The 27,588-nt window shown below is 33.8% G+C and overlaps 1 pseudogene; it reads left to right on the top strand.

Moving 5' to 3' along the window:
- Positions 1 to 23,878: 23,878 nt before the first annotated feature.
- On the top strand, positions 23,879 to 23,997 carry LOC145243331 (5S ribosomal RNA; annotated as a pseudogene).
- The last annotated feature ends 3,591 nt before the right edge of the window (positions 23,998 to 27,588 follow it).

Genomic DNA, 27,588 nt, shown 5'->3' on the forward strand with positions numbered 1-27,588 from the left:
TATATATACAAGATATATATATATATATATATATATATATATATATATATATATATATATATATATATATAGATATAGATATAGATTTAAGATAAATATATATAGGAATGGGTATGTTTGATCTGGCATAATGATGATTCATTAAAATTGTGGGGTCTGCATACGCGCCTCGTCCACAAAGTATGGAAATAAAAAATTTAAAAATAAAACGTTTACAAGTGGTTTTGATATAGATGTACATAATAATATTTTGATAAGTATGTTTTAACTTAACTAGGGATGGTATAATAACGGCCTCCATAGAATGGAAATAGGCACAAACTTTAATAAAGACTTTTCATATCTATCTGCGTAAGTATACTTTGATAATTATGTTTCAGTTTGAAAAAATATGGTATAATAAAATTATGGGGTGTTCGTTTGCGCCTGATCTCCATAGAGTGGAAATATATCACAAAGTTTAACAAGGTTTTTTAATATATATCCACATAATAATGTGATAAGTGTTTCAGTGTGAACAGGTATGGTATAATAAATTATGGGGTTTACCTATTTTATTTTTACTTTCATCATATTTTGCTTTGGTTTTGATACCCCCAAATTCGAAGCTATCTCTTTACAACCCTTCCTTTTCATAACCTATCATACTTTCATAAATCAAAGTCCATTTTCTGTAGGCTGTTTTTGAACCCAGTCAACGACGGATACTTTTGCTAGTATATATATAAGATATATATATATATATATATATATATATATATATATATATATATATATATATATATATATCTTAAAACATTATCACATTTATTCGGAAAGAATAATCTCCGTTTTCAAATAATCATTTCTAATAGAAAAGAATAATGTCTATTTAAAAATAATCACTTTTCGTAGAAAAAAAGAATAACCTCTACGAATCCGTCAATTCTTACAGCACTTTGCTTTACCATGTCTCATAAATACATAGATTGTGTAAGCCTTTGACTGGATTTAAAATCTAGTTGTCCGCTGTTGCTAACTGGTAAAACTGTCAGGCGATACAACACCAAGTAATGGCGCTACTCAGATATGCGAAAAAAAATGCATCCATCTCCCTCGTATGCGTTGCGATCTATCTAAGAGTATTATCTACCAATCGCAAAGTAGAGATAAAAGGAGAATATCGCATGAGGTGAAACATCCATTTTGAAATTGGTCATATGCCTTTGTATCTCAAAACGTCACCCCCGGGGCTTCTACTATACCACCCACCAACCCACATATGAAAAGTCAAAGTTTCAAACTGACTTCTAAGTAAAAGAGAAAAGAACTGTCTTAGAGCATCAAAGAAAATTATCGCTGCAGACAGGTGATCGATCACCGTGATAGTAATAAAAATATGAATACGTAAAAATATCAGATCCGCTAAAACATCCTTTATAACCTCATAACACACACATTTTATGAATATATATATATATATATATATATATATATATATATATATATATATATATATATATATATATATAGAGAGAGAGAGAGAGAGAGAGAGAGAGAAATTTAGGTTTTTTGGATTTTTTTTTTTATTTAAAAAGAAAATACAACTTCGTTATAGATCGGTCGTGGAATTGCATTCAACTGCAAAAGATCTATAACTAATTTGTATATTCTTTTAAACATTTATTTTAATTAATTCCCTATTAGTTTTTTCGGTTTTCTCATGGGATGATCATCTTTAGTTAACTATTATGTGTAATTGTATTCATGCAGATAGTTTACATGATTTATACTTGCGTAATATTTGAGTAAGAAGTTTATAGTAAAAACAAACCTCTTTCTATATATATTTATGAATGCGTATATATATTTGCTTTAAAAATTGTGCCTAACAAACTCCTCTTTCATTTTTTTTTTTTTTTTTTGTCTGCACACATGAAACTTAATATATAAGGTATTCGAACCGATGCGAAACTTTATATTTGGGGGAAATCGGTGCAAAGTGTAAACATTAAAAAAATGAATTTTGCCAGGTGAAGGTTGAACAACGACATTACGAATATGCATGCGTAACGTAATAGCTATTGGTTCATGTTTTAATTTTTAGCCTTGCACCAAAAATGTCTTCAGAGCGAAAGCATTAACGTCAAAGAAAATAGTAAATCGTAAGTTAAACGTTTTGGTTTCGATTGTCGATGGTGGCACACGAGTTATTTTTATGTTTTTATTTTTTTTATATTTTAACTTTTTAAACTATTATTACATATTGGGTCCAATATAATATAATAATAAATACGTCATCTGCATTAATCAAAATACATGTTAAAGCGTATTTTACGACCGAGCAATGCCGGGCGGCCAGCTAGTATATATATATATATATATATATATATATATATATATATATATATATATATATATATATATATATATAAGCTGGCAGCCAGGCGTTGCCCAGTCATGCAATATGTTTCAACATGATATTTTGATTTATGCAGATTTCGTATGTATTATTATAGAATCAACCCTCTATTGATTATTATATATTACAAAGAATAATTTGCCCGGTGGACTAATTCGCAAAAAAAAATTAAAAAATAATAATGATAGTGTCGTTCATCAAATTACGTCTGCGTTTGTTTACAATATCACGTCAGCTGATATTTGGGCCTGACGATGAATGCCCTGAAAAAGTCACTTCTGATCAATGTTTAGTTTTAAAATATGCAAATAAAGAAATGATTTGCAGTGATTTTAAATGGTACCTCTTTTTTTTTATAGTAAACTGAACTCATTAAAAGGAAAAACTTAAAATGAAATGGTGAGGCAAACCCGGGCTTGAACAGAGGATCATTCAATCTGTAGTCGAATGCTCTACCACATCGCTATATCTCCAGATTATAATAAATCTGGGTTTTTAAGAAGAAATGATTTGCTGTAATTTCATTATTTCCCTTGGTCGGTGTAACGTAAAATATTCCCCTGTAAAAATTCTTTTTCATCTATAAGAGAAAAAAGCTATTTTTAAGATCGATTTTCTTCGATTTTCAATTCTTATCAGATGAATTTCTGTACAAAACATATCTAAGAACACTGCCAGATATATAAATTAACTTTGTGTGAAATTTGCAAGAGATAGGCTCAGCCGTTTCGGAACTTCCAAAAACCCATCGAAGCACAGAAATTAGGAACCCGTGACTTCTGGAAAATCTACAACAGTGTAGTAAATAATGGGCAATCAACAATATCCGCACTATCCAACAATCATGAGTTTGTTTGCTCAACAACCGAGACCGCTAACATGCTTGCCAGTCGGTTTGCCTCCAACTCCACATTGAACCCTGTTAACCACCCCCTTCCAGACTTTCCTTTGCGGACAGACGCCACACTAGACGATTTGAAAATCGCCCCTTCTCAGGTGCATGCTATCATAAAAAATCTTGACACTTCAAAAGCATGTGGACCTGATCTCTGTGCTATTAAAAAGTGCTTCGCCGAAGTAGCTCCAGTTCTCTCCAAACTTTACAACAAATGCCTTAATAAATTTTGCTTTCCTACCTGCTGGAAAACTGCTTCTGTGGTACCAGTTTTCAAGAATTTTGGCGAAAGAACTGACCCAGTAAATTATCACCCCATTAGCCTCCTCCCACTTTTCGCCAAAATATTTGAGTCCATAATTAACCAAGCTCTAGTCCATCACTTTACAGATGCTAAACTTCTGACCGTACAACAATACGGATTTAGGCAAGCCCATTACACAACCGACATCCTAATTGTAATCTCTGACCGTATATACCATTCACTGGACAAAACAGGGTAGAGCGGTAGCTCTAGATATATGTAAGGCTTTTGACAGGGTATGGCATGAAGGTTTTCTCAGGAAAATCAGATCATACGGTATCACTGGAAGAATACTTAACATAATTAAATCCTTCTTAGATAAGAAAAAAATCCAGGTTGTCCTCGACGTTCGTACATCTAAACAATATGATATAAATGCAGGAGTGCCTCAGGCGTCTATTCTTAGACTTCTATTATTCCTAATATGCATAAATGACCTCCCTGACAAAATTATCAGTGAGATGGGCATATATGCTGATGACACCACGCTCTATAACAGACATAACAGCAAAACAAATGAACACATATCAAAAGAAATGGCAGAAACACTAGAGGATGACCTCCAATCTGTAGTGGAATGGGGATAAAATGGATGGTCACATTCAATGCTGCCAAGACTAAACTTGTTTCCTTCAATAATTACCACCAATAGCAATGGCTAAAGACTCTTTATCTGAAAGTACATCTTTTAAACTCCTCAGCCTAACGTTCAGAAGAAACATGAGTTGGAACAATTACATTGAGAACATTGCCAGGAAAAAGGTAGGTTCTCTATACCATGCTAGAAAGCTACTAACGCCCAAAAGTATCCTGTACCTCTATAAGGCCGCCATTCGCTCATGTATGGAGTATTGTTGTCATATTTGCGCTGATGCAGCTGCTACTACTCTCTCGCTCCTAAACAAGGTTCAAAAGAGAGTCGCCAACCTGATAGGTCCTGAAATGTCATCTAAGCTTCAGCCTCTGTCCCATCGACAAAATGTAACATCCCTCTGCCTGTTCTACAAGTACTTTAACAGTGAATGCTCCAACGAACTGCAAGCACTCGTACCCCCTCGATATAAATACCCCCAACAAACTCGAAAAGCAGCTAAATCTCACCCCTTCACAGAAGGAGATCCCTAGATGTAAGAGAGCCTTCTACTCCAGTAGTTTCTTCCCCAGAACCACTAGACTTTGGAATTCCCTTCCGGGTTCCGGGTTCCGGGTTCCGGGTTCTGGCTTCCCCAACTATACTGACATGCAGAAGTTCAAATGTAACGTGAACCGACATCTTACTGCCCAACTCCCCACATAGTAGCACTGTAGATTATGTTCCTGATAGTAGCCCGCTATATCAAAGTGGCAATGTGCCTTGTTTGGAGTGAAAATGTTATAAAAAAAAATTAAAATAAAAAACCTATGAGAAAGGAACTCACACACACACAGTGACTTTTATATAATAGTATGTGTGTGTGTGTGTGTGCGTGTGTGTGTGTGTGTGTGAAGATGTGTTTATAAGTGTTGTACATTTATTTGTGATCACACAAATGTATATAAGTTTAAAATTACTATTTTATCTATGTGTATCTATACTATATTTCTCTTTGTCTGTCTGTCTGTCTGTCTGTCTGTCTGTTTTTCCGTTCAGCCTTTTCTCGGAAACTACTGGATCGATCTGGTTAATATTTTGTTTGGACTTTATATGATAAGTTGTAAAAAACTAAGTATTATTGTATCTATTCGATGCACAGTAATAGATCAATACGGATTAGTATTACAATATTACATTTACTCTATAGTTTTCTCGGAAACTTCTCCAGCGATTTAACTGAAATTTTGTATGGGTCTTTGTTATGATAAAGAGTAGCGAACTAATATTATGGTATCCGTTTGATGCACAATATATATATATATATATATATATATATATATATATATATATATATATATATATATATATATACGTTTTATTTTTTATTACCGTATCTTTCTGTTAAGTTACATTATTGTTTCAGCTACCCGGCTGTTTTTTTTTTTTTTTGGCCGTCTGTAGCTTTTCAGACTTTTTTTGGCCGTCTGTAGCTTCCTCAGACTTTTACAGAAATCCTTTCTGTAAAAGTCTGAGGAAGCTACAGACGGCTAAAAAAACGGCCGGGTAGCTGAAACAATAATGTAACTGAACAGAAAGATACGGTAATAAAAAATAAAACGCATATTTGCTCTACAACAGTATTAAGCACTTTCCGCAGTTTTTATTAATTACCATTTCTACTAAATATATATATATATATATATATATATATATATATATATATATATATATATATATATAAAGAGAGAGCGTTTATCAAAATGATTAAACTACATTATAAATTGGTGTTTTTAGCATGCACTATATATTTTTCGGAAATATTCTGCTTAAAATATTTTTGAAAATACACCCAAAAAAACCTAAAGTGTACAGATTTAACCAACAGGATGTACATTAAATTTTAATGACCGGAATCTGAAGAAAACATCTTATTATGCCTGGATATAATGATAATACCGTGATTGTAAAAAGCAGTTTATAATCCAAATTTAAACAAATCTGTCAGATTTATTGAAGAGATTTTTAAATGTGTCGGGAGGTGGCGGTAATCGGTTACTAGTTATTATCGTTTGTTAATTTTTATATTAGCAAAAAGGAAAGAATTATGATATACTGTGAGCGAAGCAAAATTGTGAACGTGAAACATGTCGCCATTCACACACAGTAATCGTAACTGACTTAAATAGAAGTAAGAATGATGTCATAACGAAAGCATTGGATTAATAGAGATTAATAGGATTAGTATTTAATGCAAATATGGGTATAAATTTAATCATATTCAGCCATCAATTTGGCATATAGCATTCATTCGAAATCAACGGCAAATAACTTTTGCCCTCTTTTTAACGGGTTAGCTTAATGAATGAATAGCATGAAACTTAACTTCAATCATCAAAACTCTTAAAATGAGATAACATAAGATAACTGGCCTTTCGGATCAAGATCACGGTATGGTATCTGTTCTAATGTTACACTTCATCTTTTCTGTCCTCGGTCGGTGGAGGAGAGGTTCTCATGACTTAGACAATTTTTATTTTTTTGTTCCTATCCAGAGTACCCGTTCTTGCGGAGCTGGATTTTCCCTACATTAAAACTTGACCTTATGTCTAACTCTGCCCTCGTGGGGAGGCAAGAAAATAGGAACTAACAAGGAGAATTCTTGAGTTTGTTGTATTTTCTGTTTTCTTAACCTGAGACACAGTACATCAAAGAACAGCTTTGCATTCTACTATAAACAAACATTTTCCACAAACAATACTGTAATTAATGCCTCTTCTCCAGATTTGCTTCTGAACATGTAAATATTTATATACTATTATTATTTCTATATACAACATAATCATGTTAACGCATCGGTCCCCCTTTAGATTACCGAAGTTAAGCAACGTTGAACTTGGTTAGCCCTAAAATGAGTGACCATTTTGGGAATTCCAAGTGCTGTACATGCTCTCCGGTTTTTTTTTTTTTTTTTTTTTTTTTTTCAGCATTATTTCCAGTCGTCCTGGACTTCTCTTTGCCACTGGACTCAAGCAGTGCCGATTCAGGAGACGTGTGGTTAGAGATTGCGCAACTTTTGCCTCACAATTACACCTGCAGCTACCCGTACAGGCCTATCCATTGTCTTTCGAGGCTGAGCAGAGGCGATATTATCATGTCTTATGTTTTTATACTTGTCAAACACTTTGAATATACCAAGATATATTTTTATGTATGTTTACGCAAACGCATAAATACGCACACTTGAACTCACACACACACGCACACGCACACACACACACATACACACACACACAAATAATTTTCGAAGACTATTAGTGAAAATGAAGTTTTGCTAAATTGGTCAAAGATTTTCAGTTTTCAGAAAATATTTACCTCACTTTTGTTACGATTAGAGCTCTCTGGTTTCTTTTATGAAAATCTCAATTTTCACTGTCTTTGAAAATTATTTCCATTTATAATTAATTTTCTACCTTATCGTTTTTCGTAATTCGTATCTATCTTTATTACTGTGACATATAGATATCATTGGTTTAACTTGAAGTTCAATATTTCAATTTTCGAATTTCGTTACAAGAACGAAGAAGAACCAACATTCTGTTGTATTCCTGTTATCCTTCAAAAAACAAAAAACGTAATGGTTAAATAAAATGTATAACTAAATAGTAGATAGAGCTATTTTTTAATAAAATAATTTTTCTTGCGTCTTTTTTTTTTTACAGGGCAAAAACCTTCTTTTAAAGTTCAAAATGCAAAAGTCAAGTATCATGCTTCACTTGTGTTCTAAACCGGAACTTTCCGTTCAAACATGCTTCTGTCATATCAAAGAACCTACTGTTGATTTATATGGTTGGTCTTACTAGTTTTGCAGTGATAATCGATTGAATTTAAGTTGAAAATGTAAAATTCAAGTATTATTGTGAAATTGTACTTTAAACAGAAACATTCATTTTGAATGCGTCCCTGCTATATCAAAAACCCTACTGTTGATTTTATACGTCGAGCCTTTCAGCTTGTGTGATAATAAAACTTTTCAAATGCACTTGTGATGTTAGGTTGTGTAAGGTGTTAAATTTGGTCAAAATCGTCTGTTCCTCTTTCATTGAATTATTTTGATTATCGATACTTATCAAAGACATTCTGATACAAAACCTATCTAAGAACACTGCTAGGTACATAAAGTACCATTGTGTGAAATTTCATAAAAATCGGCCCAGCCGTTTTCGAGTCTATAGGGAACGAACTCACACACACATACACACACACACAAAGTTCCATTTATATAATATCTCTAGTATTATATAAAAGTCACTTCGTGTGTGTGTGTGTGTGTGTGTGTGTGTGTGTGTGTGTGTGTGTGTGTGTGTGTGTGTGTGTGTGTGTGTGTGTGTGTGTGTGTGTGTGTGTGTGTGTGTGTGTGTGTGTGCGTGCGTGTGTTCCTTCCTCACAGGTTCTGAAACGGCTGAGCCTATCTTTTGCAAATTTTACACAAAGCTAATTTATTTGTCTGGCAGTGTTCTTAGATATTTTTTGTACAGAAATTCATCCGATAAGTATCGAAAATCAGAAAAAATCCGATCCTAAAATAGTCTTTCTTTCTTACAGATAAAAAAGAATTTTTACAGGGGAATATTTTACGTTACAATGACCAAAGGAGATAATAAAATCTCAACAAATAACTTCTTAGAAAAACACAGATTAGTTGACATCTTGTAAGATAGCTCAGTGGTAAAGCATTCAAGTACAGATCGAATGATCCTGTGTTCAATTCCGGGTGTGCCTCACCGTTTTATTTTAATTTTTTTTTCTTATTAATGAATTCAATTTACGATAAAAGAATTTTTTTTACCATTTAAAATTACTGCAAATCATTTCTTTGTTTGCATATTTTAAAACTAAACATTGATAAGAAGTAAGTTTCCAGGGCATTCATTGTTAAGCCCAATATCAGCTTACATAATATTGTTAATAAACACAGACAGAATTTGATGAACTACATTATCTATATATTAATAGTGTGTGTTATTTATTTTGTGTGTCACACTTATATTCGAGTGACTGTCGTTTAATTGTTATGGACTTCCATTTCTTGTAATAAATAATTTTACCAAGAATTCTTCATAAGTTTTGGTTTCAGTTTCGATTATAGCTGAAGGAACTCAAGTTATATATATATATATATATATATATATATATATATATATATATATATATATATATATATATATATATATATTCATAAGTTTTGGTTTTGGTTTCAATTCAAGCTAATGCACCCAAGTCATATGGATATATTCTTTTATTTTTGAAATCGCAACTTTATAATATATATATAAATCGATAGAATATTAACTCTATAATAATATATACGAAATCTGCAAGAATTAAAATATCATATTTAAGCATACTTTATGACCGGGCTACGCCGGGCGTCCTTGCTAGCTTAGATAAATATTTTTGCAGTTTTAACAAAAGAGCTACAATAAAATCAGAGTGTCTCCATTGACGCTAGACATCTACAGAATGCCAACATATTACATATGAATGCTAATATATTACATATGAATAAGTCCCCTGTGGAATTTTCACAGGTCCCACCAGTAATTATTTTTTATTTTATTTTTTATTTTTTTGCGAATTAGTCACCTGGGCAAATTATTCCTCGTAATATATAATATTCAGTAGACGATTGATTCTATAATAATACATACGCACTCTGCATAAATTAAAATATCATGTTTAAGCGTATTGTACGACCGGGCAACGCCGGGCGTCCAGCTAGTTTGAGATTAAAATGGCAACGGCAATACTTCTGAAAATATAGCCAAGAGTCATTGAAGTTGCTTTTTCGGAACATAATGAGGAAACCAATGTGTTTTCAGTATCCGCAATATCTGACAAAGTTGGAGAAGTCAGGAATGTTCATATATCCTATAACAAAGGTCTTCACTAATAAACATCAACAGATCGAACCTCTGCTATACATAACACATAAAAACAATTTCTATTATAACATGTAGTTGAATAAAATGTCAGCTTCCCATAAAAGTCCTTTGCCATTGTAACATTACACACTTTACACATGAGTTAACATATAGACACCAGGGATCCAACACATTGTAGACTCAGTCGCAAAGGAGACAAAGAATAGGAAAGAACTTCAACTCATGTTTTAGGCTTTAAGAAAAGTCCTCTATTCCTTTTTCTCCCGTCATGTGTGACCTCGTTACGGCTGTGATGTCACTTACGTCACTAACGTGATTATCTACACTGACGTGATCTCTCTCCTTTTTATAGTCTCTTTTTTTTTCTTATCATGGCGTCATTTCGCAGACGGCTCGGCATTTGTTAAACCATCACACTTGCCCACAACTCACCTATGTTGTTCACACACACACACACACACACACACACACACACACACGCACACACACACCTGAGCATGTGCACGAAAACCTATTTATAAAGTAAACACGGTGTAAAAAATAATCATTAGGAACTTACCTAATATGCCTGATTAGTACTCCTGGAAAAATAATCACTTTTAATTTTTTTATTTTTGTGACCGGTTACTTCTGACTCGCCTTATAACTTATGCATATAACATTACAAATATTTGGATCATTTGAATTAAGGTTCTTAACTTGGGTGTTATTTTCAGCAGATGTATTCTCCTATCTTGTTCAAACTCGAGAATCTTTCTGTCAAACTCGGGAATCTGCATCGAATTCTGAATGGAGCCCTTTATTTAATCCACAGTAGCATGCTCTCGTTCTGTCAGCCATGACCAAGTAGAAGTCATGGCTAATGAAATAAGAGCATGCTACCTCCATTCAAAATTCTACATAGATTATTGAGTTCAACAGAAAGTTGAGCAAAATCAAAATAATTCAAATAATAGGAAGGAGTTCTCAAATCAGATATAGCCCTTTATTTAATTCACAGGGGTAGCATGTTCTCGTTCCATCAGTCATGACTTGGTTTTAAAGTATTCACAATTGTATTTTTCATATCGCTTGCACTAAGCATTGAACTTTCAGCCTTCAGAAGAGTGGGAGCCTAAAACCGATTCTTGCTTTTAGATGTACAGTCTAAGTACTTAAGCACACTTTCTGGGTACAATAAGATACACCCGAAGAAGGTTGAAGGTTAGATCGATCGAAACATTGCGTGATGAGAACAGTAGCCCAAATCATCCAAATAATATGGATTATCCATCCTCATCTCAAAATTCCAGAAACAAGATACAAAAAGTTCTAATGACTTTCAAATCTATATAAATAAAACAGAATATATTTTGTCTGCAAATATTTAACCAATCTTTCAATTCATTTCTCCAAGTCATTTAATTTTAAATCTTTCTTACCTATATACCGATAGCTACATCGGTTGGAGATGCGGCTGGTGTAATAAATGTTTTGGTTTCAATTCTAGCTGATGGCACTCAAGTCACTTTTTTTTAACTTTTGAAACCAGGACTATTATATTATATTATTATGTATGTAAAAAAAAAAAAAAAAATTTTATATATAATTGCTTGCATTAAAGTTTAAAATACAAACGTCCAGTATCATGCTTCAGTTGTGCTCTAAACACAAACATTCATTTCAAACGCACTCCTATCATATTAAACAATCTACTGTTGATTTTATATGCCTGGCGTTACTGCTTGTGCGGTGATAATGGCTTGAGTTGAAGTTTAAAATGAAAAAGTCAAGTATCATGGTGCAATTGTGCTTTAAACAGAAACATTCATTTCAAGCGCGCTCCTGTCATATCAAAGAACCTATTGTTGACTTTCTATATTGGGTCTTTCGGCTTGTGTGATAATAAAACTTCTCAAATGCACTTGTGATGTTAGGCTGTGTAAGGTGTTAACTTTGATCAGAATCGTCTGTTCTGTCTTTCATTGGATTATTTTGATTATTAGTTATCAATACTTGTCAATGACATTCCAATACAAAACCTATACGGATAAAAGTACTAAGTATAATCAGTTATAAATGACAGTTCTCTGGAAGTTGAAGATTCAATGCAATATTCAGAATAAAAATTAAGAATCACTTAACTTTTACCCAGCCATGGCTAATAGAATAAGAACAAGCTATCCCCACCCCCCATGGATAAAATAAATTATCCACAAATTCTCAAGTTCAGGATGTGAAGAAGGTCGGCGGCTACATCCACCAAAACTCAAAACATCGTGAAAATAACACAATAAGCATAGTAATCAGCATAAATTCAAATAATACAATGCAATTATACTGCATAATCATGCTAACACACTCGTTCCTGTTAGATCACAAAAGTTAAGCAACATTGAGTGTGGTCAGTACTAGATCGAGGCCTCTGTTCAGTCTCAAGAAGCAATGGATACTTCCTGTAATGGTAGCTGCACATTGTGAGACAACGGTTGCACAACCACACCTCTCCTGAATTGGTACTGCTTAAGTCTAGCAGCAAGATGTCCAGGTCAACTGGAAACAATGTTGAGATAAATGAAGAGCACATACTGCATCTGGAAATGATAAATGGTCACCCATTTTAGTACTGACCAGGCTCAATGTTGCTTAACTTCAATGATCTGACAGGAATCGGTGTGTCAACAGGATTATGCAGTTGATTATGCCATACCAGATAGGTGACCAATTTGGCAATACCAGATGGGTGACCAATTTAAAAATACCAGGTAGGTGACCAATTTGAAAATTACAGATGTGTGATCAATTTGGGAATACCAGGTGCTCTATGTAGGGGAATGTCAATGGACGAGTTACAAAAACCTAACTGCGCTATTTCCTTAACAGGGATATGCTTGCAACTGTGGACTGCTTGTGAATTTCATACTTTCATAAAAGTTCCTCCTTTGGAGGAAGCTGGTTAAATCTGCTTTGGAGTTAATGCTGCAGTTTCATATAAAGCTATTAAACCTACTGTCTAGATTCCTTATTCCAAATTTGGAATAAAATCTATTATATGATTTTTATTTTAGAAAGTGTCTAAAATTTAAGGCTTAAACGTGTAAGGTCTTCAAAACTCATAAAAAATCAAGGAATTTTGCTTAATTGATGACTAATGATTATGGATCAATACAAATCTAAAATAATTAAAATAAAAATGTTCAAATTATGCTTCCTAAAACCCATAAATTGTTAATTAAAATACTCACAAAAAAATGAAATTTGGAGGATATTTATTAATTAAGTGTACCTATTATTAAAATTTTTAATTTTACACACACACACACACACACATATATATATATATATATATATATATATATATATATATATATATATATATATATATATATATATATATATATATATAAAGGAGATTAGAACAATAGTCTAAAGAGCAGAGTGTATTTTAATGTAATAGGGCAATTACTAGTTTAATTAAAATACAGGAAAGAAAAAGTGCTTTTTATTATCAATCAATCACATTACTAAATATATATATATATATATATATATATTGCAATTTGTTTCTGAGAATGTTATTTATTATGCAGCTTCTTTTTTTGGGGGGGTGCTAATATTTATGCAGGTAATATCACTGATAAAATATAAGAAACTGCTATATATTCTGTCTCTACACACATATATCTAATATACATACATACATACATACATACATGCATGCATACATACATACATACATACATACATACATACATATCCATGCATATATATATATATGCATATATGCGCACAAATATATATATATATATACACACACACACACACACATATATATACACACACACGCGCACATATATATATATATATATATATATATATGTATGCGTTCTTAATCATTGTCAAACAACTGTTATTTCATAATGTTTTGAATGCTTGACATAGCACTAAACATCCTCAGGACTCATGAGGTGTCCGTGACACAGGGATATGTAAAGGGCAGAATGCTTTCTAAGTCAAAAAAGTTTGGGCAGGACTTGCCCTCTCTGGTTAGTTACCTCCCTTTAACTGTTATGTAACCAATACTTATACAAGCAACTCTTACATAACCCTGCTTAGTTTTGCCACTACAACTTAGAAAGAGTGAGAGAGAAAGAGAGAACGTGCAAGGGAGAGACAGACAGATAGAGAACGATAATGAAATTACTTCCCCGGCTGAGTGAGTTAAGAGGGTTTGGGTTGGTTGTTGTTGTTTTTTTTTTTATTTTACCTCAACCTAGACTGATGATTTAGACAACTATGACAACAATCATTGGTAGTTATATTTGTCACCAAGGGTTGCATCATTCACTTTAGAAATCTGGAGGCGGAGAGAGGGGGATCAGGTCAGGTCAAGGGTAATGGAATGACATTTTGCTGAGGTACAGAGTAAAGAATGGCACTGCTTGTTAGGAGTTCACCTAAAAACAAGTAAAAAGGCTTAAACATATCAGACTCTGCGAGGGTAAGCCGCATAAAATTCCAGCAAACAAGACTTTTGTTTTTTTTTTTAAACTTTTTGTAGAATTTACACTGGAAATTTTTTATTATTTGCAGTAATCAGAATTTTTGGATGGAACAAAAAAAATATGGCAAAATAATCGACCTTGACATTTGCGCGGAACTCCAGGTTAAGATGTCTTCGGAAATAGTTACAAATTGACCAACTGACCTCAATAAAAAATATAGATGTTGCAACATTTACTTTTTTTTTTTTTTTCAAATAAAAACTTTTCTGTCTGGGTGATCATACTTGATGTAGGGCCTCAGTTTAAATTTTTATCTGTTTTCAATTTTATATTTACAGCAAATTATATAGATGAAAAGTTTACGGGCTGTAGTCGTACTTTCTTTTGACAGAAACAAACAGATTACGGTTACTTCAAGCTTGCTATTACTGGCCCAAAGAAAGTTGGTTTGGTCACATTAATAATTTTCTGCAGGTTCAATCCTTATTTAAATGTGTTTATGTCTGGGTTTTTATAAACCCTAAGTTGGCCTACACTACTTCTTTGAATTAATAAATCGCAGTATCGTTTCCTCAAAACAAATGCTAGCGTGCGCACACACACACATATTTCTACTCATACATATGTACAAAAACATACATGCATATATATCAGAAATTATATTTATAAATATCTGATTATCAGTTTTGGATTTTGTTTTAGCAAATTCTATTTTAAGGGTCTATGGATCTTTAAGGGTTGTTTCCTGATGTGAAAATTCCAGTGACAAGTTGAATTTGCATTTTTGTGGTAAATTTAATTTATATATATATATATATATATATATATATATATATATATATATATATATATATGTCTCTATATCTATAAAAGTGAAATTGTGTGTGTGTGTGTGTGTGTGTGTGTGTGTGTGCGTGTGTACATTGTCCTACCAAACTACTCTGTCAATTTTCAGTCTCCAGACCCAAGATTTGACATAAAGGGTTTTGAGATTCGGGAAAATCTTTTTAACTAGTTTTCGGCCAGAAATTTGGCTGTCAAGGGGTCAAAGTTCAACAATTTGACCTTTGAAAACTTTACCAAACTCCTCCCCCAATTTTGGGTCTAAAAACTTGAAATTTTAGATGTAGGTTACTTGGATATGGATCAAACTTTTTAATTTGATTTGAGCCCAAAACAAAAAATGTTAAAGTGTCAAAATTGGGGTCAAAGTTTTAAAAAATTTTACCTCTGCGGTCTCTATGAAATTACTCAGCCAATTTTTGGTCTAAACATTTGAAATTTTAAATAAAGTGTATTCAGACATAGGGCAAGCTTTTTAATCGGTTTTTTGACGAAAATTCGGCTGCCAAGGGATCAAATTCAAAAGGTTTTACCTTTGCGGACTCTAGCAAACTATTTAGTCAATTATAGGTCTAAACATTTGAAATTTTACATAAAGGCTATTCAGACATGCAGTAAGCTTTTGATTCAGTTTTGGGGAGAAATTTGGCTGCCAAGAGGTCAAAGTTTACAGAGTTGACCTTTGCATATTCTATCAAACCTCTCCCGCCAATTTTGGGTCTAAACACTTGAAATTTTAGATGTAGGTTACCTACCTGGACATGAATCCAATATTTTAATATATATATATATATATATATATATATATATATATACATATACACATATGCACATAAAGTAATGAACAGTACATAGGACCCGAGCAAAGCCAGGCTAAACTGCTAGTATATATATATATATATATATATATATATATATATATATATATATATATAAATTCCTACTGGTGAGACGTCGGCTTGGGTTAAAGCTGGTTTGATACCTCGTCCCTTGTTCGATATGAGGTAGGTTCTTTCCACTGTCGGATCTGTGCAGTGGGTTGCTTGATCTATGTAAGTTAAATGACTTTCTTGTGTGTGTGGCGTGTTTGCTCAGTTGGTAGAGTGCTCGCCTAGCATGCAAGAGGTTCGGGTTTCAAATCCTGAGCGCGGATATGTCTAACTGATGAGCCCAAATGAGGGCGAAACTCAAGTCTTGGACTTCCGGTTTGTTGACTTTCTTGGCTCTTGTGGGCTGCGACATTGGTTCGGCTGTGGAAAATCATTATATATACAAAAATGTAAATTCAATTTGTTATTGAAATTTTCACACCAAATAAATATATCTATAGTAGCATCAGATCCGACGTTGCCCGGGATTGAATAATGATCAAAAAATGTTTCACACTCCTATATATTTTTTGTCATCGAAATTGGTGAAATTGCCTATTTTTCAACCGAATCGATTGATTGCCTCCCTAGTTCATGAACCTATCACAGTGCACCAGGAGGAAGCTTCACATGCCTCTCTGTGGTGACTTAATCCACAACATTGCACTGTAGAGAAGCTACTGTTGCTTTTATAAAATTATTTGTTTTTTTATATAATGGCTTGCACTAAAGTTTAAAATGCAAAAGTCAAATGTCGTTCTTCCACTGTGCTCCAAACAGAAACATTCATTTTGAATGCGCCCCTGTCATATCAAATATTTCACATGAATGTACTTTATGTGCCTGACAGTGTTCTTAGATAGGTATTGTATTGGAATGTCTTTGGTAAGTATCCATAATCGAAATAATTCACTGAAAGAAGGAGCAGACAATTTTGATCAAAGTTAACACCTTACACAGTCTAACATCAAATAGCCTACTGTTGATTTTATATGCCTGGCCTTATTGCTTGTGGTCCTGGATATGACCTTAAACTATATCCAGTGGTGAGGCCCCACCTTGTGGGCTTTGGGGAGTGTGGAGCCACTCTTTAATTACCATTGCTCCCAGGTCCACTCTGACCCGGAGTGGTAATACCTGTTAGGGTCCCAACTATAGGTCAAATAGAAACCGACTTGAAAACAATAAATATATTCTATTAAAAAAGTTTTCTCCAAAATCTTTGGATTCGGCATTAAATAACCTGAAAAGGGTTGATATGCCGTAAAACAACCAACCAACCTTATTGCTTGTGCAGTGATAATGACTTGAATTTAAATTTAAAATGAAAAAGCCAAGTATCATGGTGCAATGGTTCTTTAAACAGAAGCATTCATTTCAAACGCACCTCTGTCATATCAAAACACCTACCGTTGATTTAATATGTCGGTCCTTTCAGCTTGTGTATTAATAAAACTTTTCAACTGCACTTGTGATGTTAGACTGTGTAAGGTGTTAACTTTGATCAAAATTGTCTGTTCCTTCTTTCAGTGAATTATTTCGATTATCAATACTTACCAAAGACATTCCAATACAAAACCTATCTAAGAAAACTGTCAGGCACATAAAGTACTTTCATGTAAAATTTTATAAAAATTGGTCCAGCCGTTTTTTATCCAGAGGGAACGAACTCATACACATACACATACTGTTCCCTGTTCCTTTTATAATATATATATATATATATATATATATATATATATATATATATATATATATATATATATATATATATATATACAAAGAGAGAGACAGACAGAAACAGACAGACAGAGACAGAGACAGAGACAGAGAGACAGAGAAAGAGGGAGAGAGCTGTGTGGGTGTGTGTATATAATTTTTAGCCTGTTAAAAACACGTTTATTTGAATTGCATTTGAATGAACTGCTCAATCCTATAAAGATGACATTCGATAATTAAGCGGTTCCTGTCTATATATTGGTAATGTGAATTAATAACTTTAATAAACAATACAGAAATTCTTAGAAAATCTTCATGTATTTAATGATTGAATATTTTTAGAAGCAATTTATGACAAAATTAGAAATAATTTAAGATTTCACACTCTTGAATGTACATAATGCACCATGACACATTTAGACTTTGAGATCATTATCTCAATGATTATCTTTCAGAATATGCATTCATCAAGAAGATGACTAAAGTCTGTCAAACGTTGAAAAATAAAATTTTTAAAAAGATACTATGATCTTTGGAAAAGACGCACGCGTTTAACTGAGAGTCTGATTTATGTTAATTGGTTAAAATGTTTGGAAAAGTATCATCAACAAATCAAATAGAAACAGGATGCCTATATGATGCAATAGAGTGTTGTTGAATGAATGAACTCTGTCTAAATAGACTATATATATTTCATCCCTGTGTCTTTTTTTTTGTGTGTATTTTAATAGAATGTGCTCTATGCACTTGTGCTCCTTCGACAACCCCGCTTAGCAACAAAATCACACCCCTTCACTGTTGAAGTTCCTAAATGGCAAAACGTTTTCTACTCTGATAGCTTCTTTCCTTGAAGAGCTAGACATTGGAATTCCCTTCCTGCTACCTGCTTCCCTGACTGTACTGATAATCAGATGTAACGTAAACCAACATCTTGTAAATCTTTCCTAGGTCCCCCAAGTGGCAATATGTCTTGTTTGGAATGAAGGTGAGAAAAAAAAATATATATATATATATATATATATATATATAGATAGATAGCAGGTTATGAAAATATACATCGCAATTAAGCTACAAAGAATATTCCGCGTTTCATTCTCATGATGAAAATATATATGGCAATTAAGCTACACAGAATATTCCGCGTTTTATTCTTAATTGCCAGATATATTTTCATAGCCTGCTACTTAGCTCTACCTATGTATTGAGCACTGTTGAAGTAAATACTAAAAAATTTATGCATAAAATTATATCTTTGTATATTAATTTATGCGATTAAATGAAGTAATCATATATATATATATATAAAGAGAGAGAGAGAGAGAGAGAGAGAGAGAGAGAGAGAGAGAGAGAGAGAAGCAAGAAAATTGATGATGAAAATAGATAAAAATAAAAAACTGAATTAAAATATTTATTAATTCACCAGATATATTCAAACAATGAATCAAAATCGCATGAGGTCCACCACAACAATTAAGTTGTTTGGAAATCTACACAGATGATTTGTTTATAGTGGTGATGGCTTTGTGCAGAACCAACCACTTTTTAATAATCTCAGTCGATGCAAGACAGAGCATACAGTAGACATCAGATTTTTTATATCAGAGTTTTTCCTTCTTGATGCATGTCTTAATGGAGACTCAGGGATTAATGGAGACTTCCAGTGGATTAAATGCGCCTCCAGATACCAACCTGGAAATTTCTACTTTCCCAGTGCAGAATATACAGTGCCTAGCATTCCCAAATGGTTACTCATGTGGTACTGACCATGCTTATCGTGGCTTAACTTCGGTGATATATATATATATATATATATATATATATATATATATATATATATATATATATATATATATATATATATATATATATAATGAAATCAAAGTGATGTAGTGTTTACCTGATATACGCAATGGTAAACTTCAAACTAATATAAATAACAGTATGTATATATAGATAATTTCTCTTATATATGTATACAGTCCTGGTCAAAACCATTATTACGACTTACTTCAAAAATTCTCTTCGCCATGCTTGCGACTAAGTTTTTCAGCAGTTGCGTAGGAATTTTATCCCATGTACTGAAAACTGAATCAGAAAGTTCCTTTATCGAATCACACGGGGTTCCATCCTTGAACACTTCTTTTGCCATCCATCTCCAAAGATTTTCAATGGGATTGAGGTCCAGAGAACATGCTGGATGATCTAACAATTTTATATTATTTGAAGAAAAGTATTCTTGTGCTTGTTGAGAAGTGTGTATCGCAGCGTTGTCTTGCTGGAAAATCCAATTTCTTCCACACAGACGTAGACCTTCAGTCCTGATAGAAGCATTTTCAAGCATTGAAATGTACTTCAATGATGTTTGCGGGCCTTTCACTACTTGCAACTTTAGGGTCCCAGCTGACGAGAAAGCACGCCAGATCATTAAAGACCCTCCTCCACTATATCGAGTTGAAAAAGTCTCTTTGGGTAAATTTTTATCATGCCAATAGTGTTGGAATCCATCTGGACCATCTAGATTAAACTTTTTCTCATCGAAAAAAAATTACATTTTCCCACTTCTCTTCATCCCAAGTCTGGTATTTGGCGGCATATTTAAGTCGGTTAGTTTTGTGCTGTTCAAAAAGACGTGGTTTCTGCAGTCGCTTTAAATGATTAAAACCCTTCATTTTCAGATACCTTCTGATGGTTTTAGGACTACATTCTGCTGCTGTTTGGCTTTTCAATCGACTTGAGCTCATACTGGAGTTTTTTTTTAACTTCTTCTGATACGGCGATCCAGTGATGGGGTTATTTTCTTTTGGTCGACCTGGACTCTTTTTGTGCCCATATTGATCTGGATTTCTTAAAAAATTTGTGATGACCGTTTTGCTACGATTCACTTCGTTTGCAATAGATCTATGGAAGAGTCCACACATATTAAGCTCAAAGATCCTTCCTCTCTCAAACTCTGATAATGGTTTTCCCTTTTACCATTTATAATTTAGTAAGATGTTTTTCATCCACTAACAAGTTGCTTTTAGCAACATAGAAAGCTTTACGTATTAATTTTTTCAAAATTAGTCGATTTTATTAAAGTGATCTTATCATTTTGACCAGGTGAAAATGTTTGTTTTTTAAAAAGTAATTATTAGATCAGGGTTAAGATTTCGAATGAAGCAGATTTCATTTTTTCCATCATATTTTTCCTTTTGGCAATGGTTTCAAGCATTTGTTGTATTAAAAATTCGATATTATGCGTAAACACTTACTTTCTTAAGTGGTCATGATTTTGACCAGGACTGTATATATATATATATATATATATATATATATATATATATATATATATATATATATATATATATATATATATATATACAGTCCTGGTCAACCACGCATATAAAGTCCTTTTGGCAACCACGCATATAAAGAGCACTTTTTTTAGTTGGCGAAATTACCTCTGGATTCGGCACAGTTACCCCAAGGTATGGTATATATATATATTTATATATATATATATATATAAAAATATATATATATATATATATTGCAATCATGAAGGAAAGATTCATGATTAAAAGTAAAGTGCGTTAAATACGTTTCAATATATATATATGGAGAGAGAGAGAGAGAGAGAGAGAGAGAGAGAGAGAGAGAGAGAGAGAATGAGAACCCGTATTTAAATTCTACAAGATAAAAGAAATTTACATCGTCCTAAAATTTAAAAAAAAAATATTTTATCGTTTTAGGCCTATGTAAAAAATTATATATATATATAATTACTGGTTCCCATATCGTATTAAATTTTATACTAGGTCCACTTAGCAGTTGGTTATTCCCCAGCATATGTGCTGCTTCTTTCAGTTGTCTTACTCTCCACTGTTCCTCTCTGTCTATAATTTTTGCTTCGTCCCATAATGGTTGATGGTTTCCCTTTTCCTTCCAGATATGATCAGCTATACCTGACTTTTTCAGTCTCTCCACGTACTACGGCTTTTCAATGTTCTTCTAAGAGTACTTTCAGTGGACGACACGTTTCACCTTTATATAGTTTTCCACATTTACATGAGATTTCATATACACAGTTCTTAGTCATGATTTTTTTCTGTGGGGGAGCTGACTCTCATCTGTTTCCAGAGAGTTGAATCACTCCTGAATACTATCCTGATGTCATATGGATTACATATTAGTTGAAGTTTTTCAGACAAGCCCTTCATATATGGTATACAAATTGTTTCTGACTTTTGTGTCCTTTTGTGTCTGGTCCTTATTTCTTGGAGCTGATGTCATGATCTCTGTATAGTTGTTTCAGTGGAGGGTTTCTCTTAAACTGCTCATCTCCTCTTGATATGCTGTTACTATATATTCTTTTGCTCGGTGTTGTAGGCAATGGACGATTTCTTTCTTTACAAGTTTTTCAGTTTAGGTACTGTCCAGTGAAAGTTGTCTTTCGGTATACAGATGACATAAACCCCTTAGCAGTGCAGGTTATCAGCACATTTAGGAACGATAATTTATTGTTATGTTCTTTTTCCAGATTTTGTAACGTTTGAACATCTTCCTGAAACGTCATAGTTCTCTGCATATAGATTTTTATTATTTTTATACCAGTAGGGACACTTATCAGCGCAAAATATGCATAAAATAACAGAAATAACAAAAATCACATCGACCAATAGATAGTCTCTCTCTTGCCTACAATCCGATACATTCACAATTTTGGAAGTTTTTTTGTTTTTTTCCCAGAATTTCCTTTTGCATTACTACTCCATCTTGGCCCCTCTGCAGAGGGTAAAAGTCCCTCAATGGGGGTCTTGGATATGACCTTAAACTATATCCAGTGGTGAGGCCCCAGCTTGTGGGCTTTGGGGAGTGTGGAGCCACCCATTAATTACCATTGCTCCCAGGTTCACTCTGACCCGGAGTGGTAGTACCTGTTAGGGTCCCAACTATGGGTTAAATAGAAACCGATGTGAAAACAACAAATATATTCTACTAAAAAAATTTTCTTCAAAATCTTTGGATTCGGCATTAAATAACCCGAAAAGGATTGATATGCCGTAAAACAAAAACCAACCAAACCAATCAAACCAACCAAACTACTCCATCTGTGTATAGTAATATTGAAAAGGATGACACACTATTTCCTTTTTTAGTTTTCTCGTTCAGCCAGACTTGCTTTTCTATTTTTCTCATGAAATTGTCCTTCTCTGCTGCTTCTTCACATGTTTTAGTAAAACCAGCATAACAGACCCAACTTTCATCTCTTAGCACCGCTATTACAGTTTATTTGAGTGGTTCTGTAGATTTAGGTATAAATCTTGATAACCTATCGGCGTGGCTTATCTTATTTGAAGGTACATATTCTGTTTTAAAATTATAGTTCAATAGAATTGCACTTCAATGCTAAAGTCGATTTGCTGTGGGAGTTTATATGCCTTTTTACGAACCAAATACTGTTATCAGTGGTTTGTGATTTGTTTGCAGAATACATTCTCTTCCATGTAGATAACTGTGAAATTTTTACAGTATATTGCTAACCTTTTTTTTTCGATTTGACTGTAATTTTGTTCCGTAGACAGTAACATTCTCGAAGCATGTGCAATTGACTTCATAGATCCGTCATCAAATTTATGCAGCAGTACAGCACCCAGTTTCTCAGTACTACAATAACTTTCATCTTCGGGTCGAAATGATCTAAAGAGATGTCTGCTATCAGACAGTTTTTTTGTTTTTTTTTAATCTGATCGCATTCTTCTGACCATATCCACTTTGTGTCATTTTTTTATCAAATCATTTAACAAAGCCCTCATATTATATACTTTTGTGAGGTAAATGCTATAATAACTTACTAATCCAAAGAATAAATACGGCATAATCACGTTGACACACCGGTTCCCATCAGATCACCGAAGTTAAGCAACGTTGAGCCTGGTCATTACTAAAATGGGTGACCAATTTGGGAAGTCCAGGCGCTGTATGTAGGAGGATGTCGACACCTCCCTACAAAAAGTTGCAAAAGCCTAACATCATCATCTCCTCTAACAGGGATATACATGCGACTGGGGACCGCTTGTGAATTTCATACTCCCATGAAACTTCCTCCTTCGGAGGAAGCCGGTTAAACCCTGAATAGGGTTGGTGCTGACTTCACAATCCCAAGAATGACTGGAGTTTTGCACTGTTATTAGCTGCAGGCATGTTCTTTATAACCTCAGCTCTTTTTGTTAATGATCTTCCCTAAATATTTTATCTTCCTTATGAAGAACTCGTATTTTTCAGCATTCAGCTTAGACCCGTATTCACTAATTCTCTGAAATACTGCCTTAATATAGGTTTTGTGTTCCGTCTCATTTTCGCTTGTAATCAAAATATTGTCTAAATATGCGATTGCATATTCCATACCAGCTTATATTGTGTCCATTTTTTGCTAAAATAGGTTTGGAACTACTTTCAACCCAAAGGAAAACAATTCCGTTTTAAAATTCCTTTATGCGTATTTATTATTAGGTACTTTGAACATTTTTTACCGACTTTAACCTGAAGGTAAGCTTCAGACAAATCCAACTTTGAAAATACTCTATCCCCGTTTAATTTAGTGAATATATCTTCTGGAGATGGTAGAGAATATGTATGGACTTTCAAACAATCATTTAATTCAGTCGAAAAATCAGCACATATTCCGACTTTTCAGTATATATATATATATATATATATATATATATATATATATATATATATATATATATATATATATATACGGTTGGAGACGTCCAATTCAAGTCATCAACTTTTTAAATTGTGTCAAGTTTTTCCAACCTTTCTAATTCCTCGCTTATTACATTCAGTGTCGAAAATGGTACTTTTCTTTTGGGTTTAAAAATCAGTTCAACATTTTTATTTATTTCGAAATCAACTTTTCGATTTTCGTACTCAAACTGAGCCTTTCTAGAAAAAAAAACGCGAGGGAATTCATTTTTCAAATCCGTAATAAATCTTTTTGTTTGCTTCGACTTATTCTTCTGTATGAGGTTAACTTTGTCATTAGAAGAATTAATCAGCAACTCCAGTTTAGACTAAAATGATTTTCTGAACCGTACACTTTTGATTTATGAATTTTTCCCACGAACGAAATGTTACATTTTAGTTCTCCTTTGAACTTTAATTTTTTGCCTGATACCCTTCTGACATTTTTTTCTGTGTTCGTTACCCGTGGAAAACCAATTTTTCCCGAGTTTGTTTTTGTTTATTACCGAGATATCACTTCCTGAATCGAATGATAATTTTAAAGTTTGCCCATTTATTTTTATATTAAGGTATTTTTTTTATTTGACTCGCCTTCATTTCGTTTTTAGACACTGCTACATTCACCTTTGATTGCGACCTAATTTTTACATGTCTCTGTTTGGGAACTTTTATGATCTACGCGCCCACAATTAAAGCATATTTTATCCCTAAAGAAGCAGTCCTTTTTTTACATGCTTTTCACTACACGTATTTTTTTTGTTACTTTATTTTGTTACTTTATTTTGTTACTTTATTTTGTTACTTTATTTTGTTACTTTATTTTGTTACTTTATTTTGAGTCCTCTTTTGTCTCACAGTCTGTATTCGTGATAGGCTTTTATTTTCAATCCGATTATTATCTTTTTGTAAATATTTATTAGACACTGGCATTCCTCCATTACCCTTTTTGTAGTTTAACGTTTGCCTCCTGTTCCATAATACTAAGAATACGTGATCTAATGTCTTTGTCCTTCCGTGTCGACAGATTTTGCACAAAAATTAGGCATTTAAACATGTCGTTTGATAATTCCTTTAATTTAAATTCCTCACACTGTATTAAACATAACTGCACACGTTATAGAATCATGGTCCTTTTTTTTTTTTTTTTACTCAGGTTCACCCCTTACAAAGCATATCGCCACTTGGACGTAAGGAGCTACTATTTGGGGCCATGTCTAGGAAAGATTAACAAGATATTTTTTAATGTTACATTTAAACTTCTGCATATCAGTAGCCAAGGAAACGGGCAGCAAGAAGGGAATTCCAACGTTTAGCTGTCTGAGGGAAGAAACTATTAGAATAGAAAGCTTTCTGGCATTTAGGCACGACAACAGTGAAGGAGTGAACTCTTATTGCTAAGCGGGTTTGTCGGGGATATGTACGTCGAGGTTTTTTTGGGGTTTTTTTACACGGTGGTCACCACTTATCAAGGCCAGGAAGCCACTCAGGGATAAGGGTTATTGCAAGTACAGTACGTTAGTGTGGAGATTTGATGAAGTGTTTACTTACGGGGACGGTTCATTAGGAATTTGTTAACGTTGGACTTGAAGACATCCAAGTTGTAGTCAGGTGAGAAGCAGGCAGACGAAACAGAGTTCCCCAGGCGTGCAGTTCTAAGAAAGAAGCTTTGTTCATGGAATCCACGTTTTGATTTAGGCACAAAATAAGAGTGGGGAAAATTTTTCACAGTGGATTCAGCTAGACGGGTGTTTTTCGTGAAAGATTGGTGAGGGGGGACCAGATATTGGAGTTCAGACGAGCACCTGCCATGGAAATAACGATAAAACAAGGATAGGCTCGCAACGTCTCTTCTGTGGGAGAGAGGTTGCAGGGTAGAGAAAAGGGCATCCCCCACTAAGCCACGAAGTCTATTTTGTACTCTGTCAAGGCAGGATAGGCTGCTTTTAGCAGCTCCTGCCCAGATATTGCAGCAGTATTCCATCCTTGGACGTACTTGGCTTTTATATAGATAGAGAATTGCATCAGTAGTGAGATATCTTCTGGAGCGGTAGAAGGATCCCACCATCTTTCCAGCGACCTTGGCAACAGACTTGATGTACGTGTTCCATTTCAGATCAGGAGTAAAGGACAAACCCAGAAGCTTGTCAAAACACAGGGCTTCTCCTAGACAAGAGCCATCCATTTCAATTGATGCCAGATGGGAATCAGAGTGTTTATGATGTAGAGATAGGAGCTTGGTCTTAGATGCATTAAAGGTAACCAGCCACCTCTTTCCCTACTGTACCACGTGCTCAAGATCAGAGGAGAGTGAATCAGAGAGAACATCATCATTTACAGCCTTTGATGTGTTGCCGTAGTTGGCCGTGTCATCAGCATAGATGTCAATGAATGATTTAAGTATGTGTTTAAGGAGGTCATTGATGTAGATCAGAAAGAGAGTTGAGCCCAGGATTGACCCCTGAGGGACTCCAGCATTTATATTGCAGGCCTCTGATTTTTGTCAATCGACCACTACTCTTATGAGCCTATCGGAGAGAAATGATTTAATGATTGAGAAAACAGTTCCAGTTATACCGTAGCTGGAAATCTTGTGAAGTAGACCCTTATGCGATACCTTGTCGAAGGCCTTTGATATGTCAAGAGCAATTGCTCTAGAAAGGAAGAACAAGTTCATCAGAACACATTCCACTAAAATATCTGTAAAACAGGCCCAGTGATGCAACATTGCGGCGATGAGACAGGGGCTGGAACTTAGTTGATAAAGTGGGACCAATTAGATTGACAACTTCTTTTGGAGCTTTAAGAGAGAGAGTCTAGTGGTAGATGCA

This window comes from Euprymna scolopes, chromosome 21 (genome assembly GCF_053919585.1).
Source record: "Euprymna scolopes isolate OS-2025 chromosome 21, ASM5391958v1, whole genome shotgun sequence".
Classification (NCBI taxonomy): Eukaryota; Metazoa; Mollusca; class Cephalopoda; order Sepiida; family Sepiolidae; genus Euprymna; species Euprymna scolopes.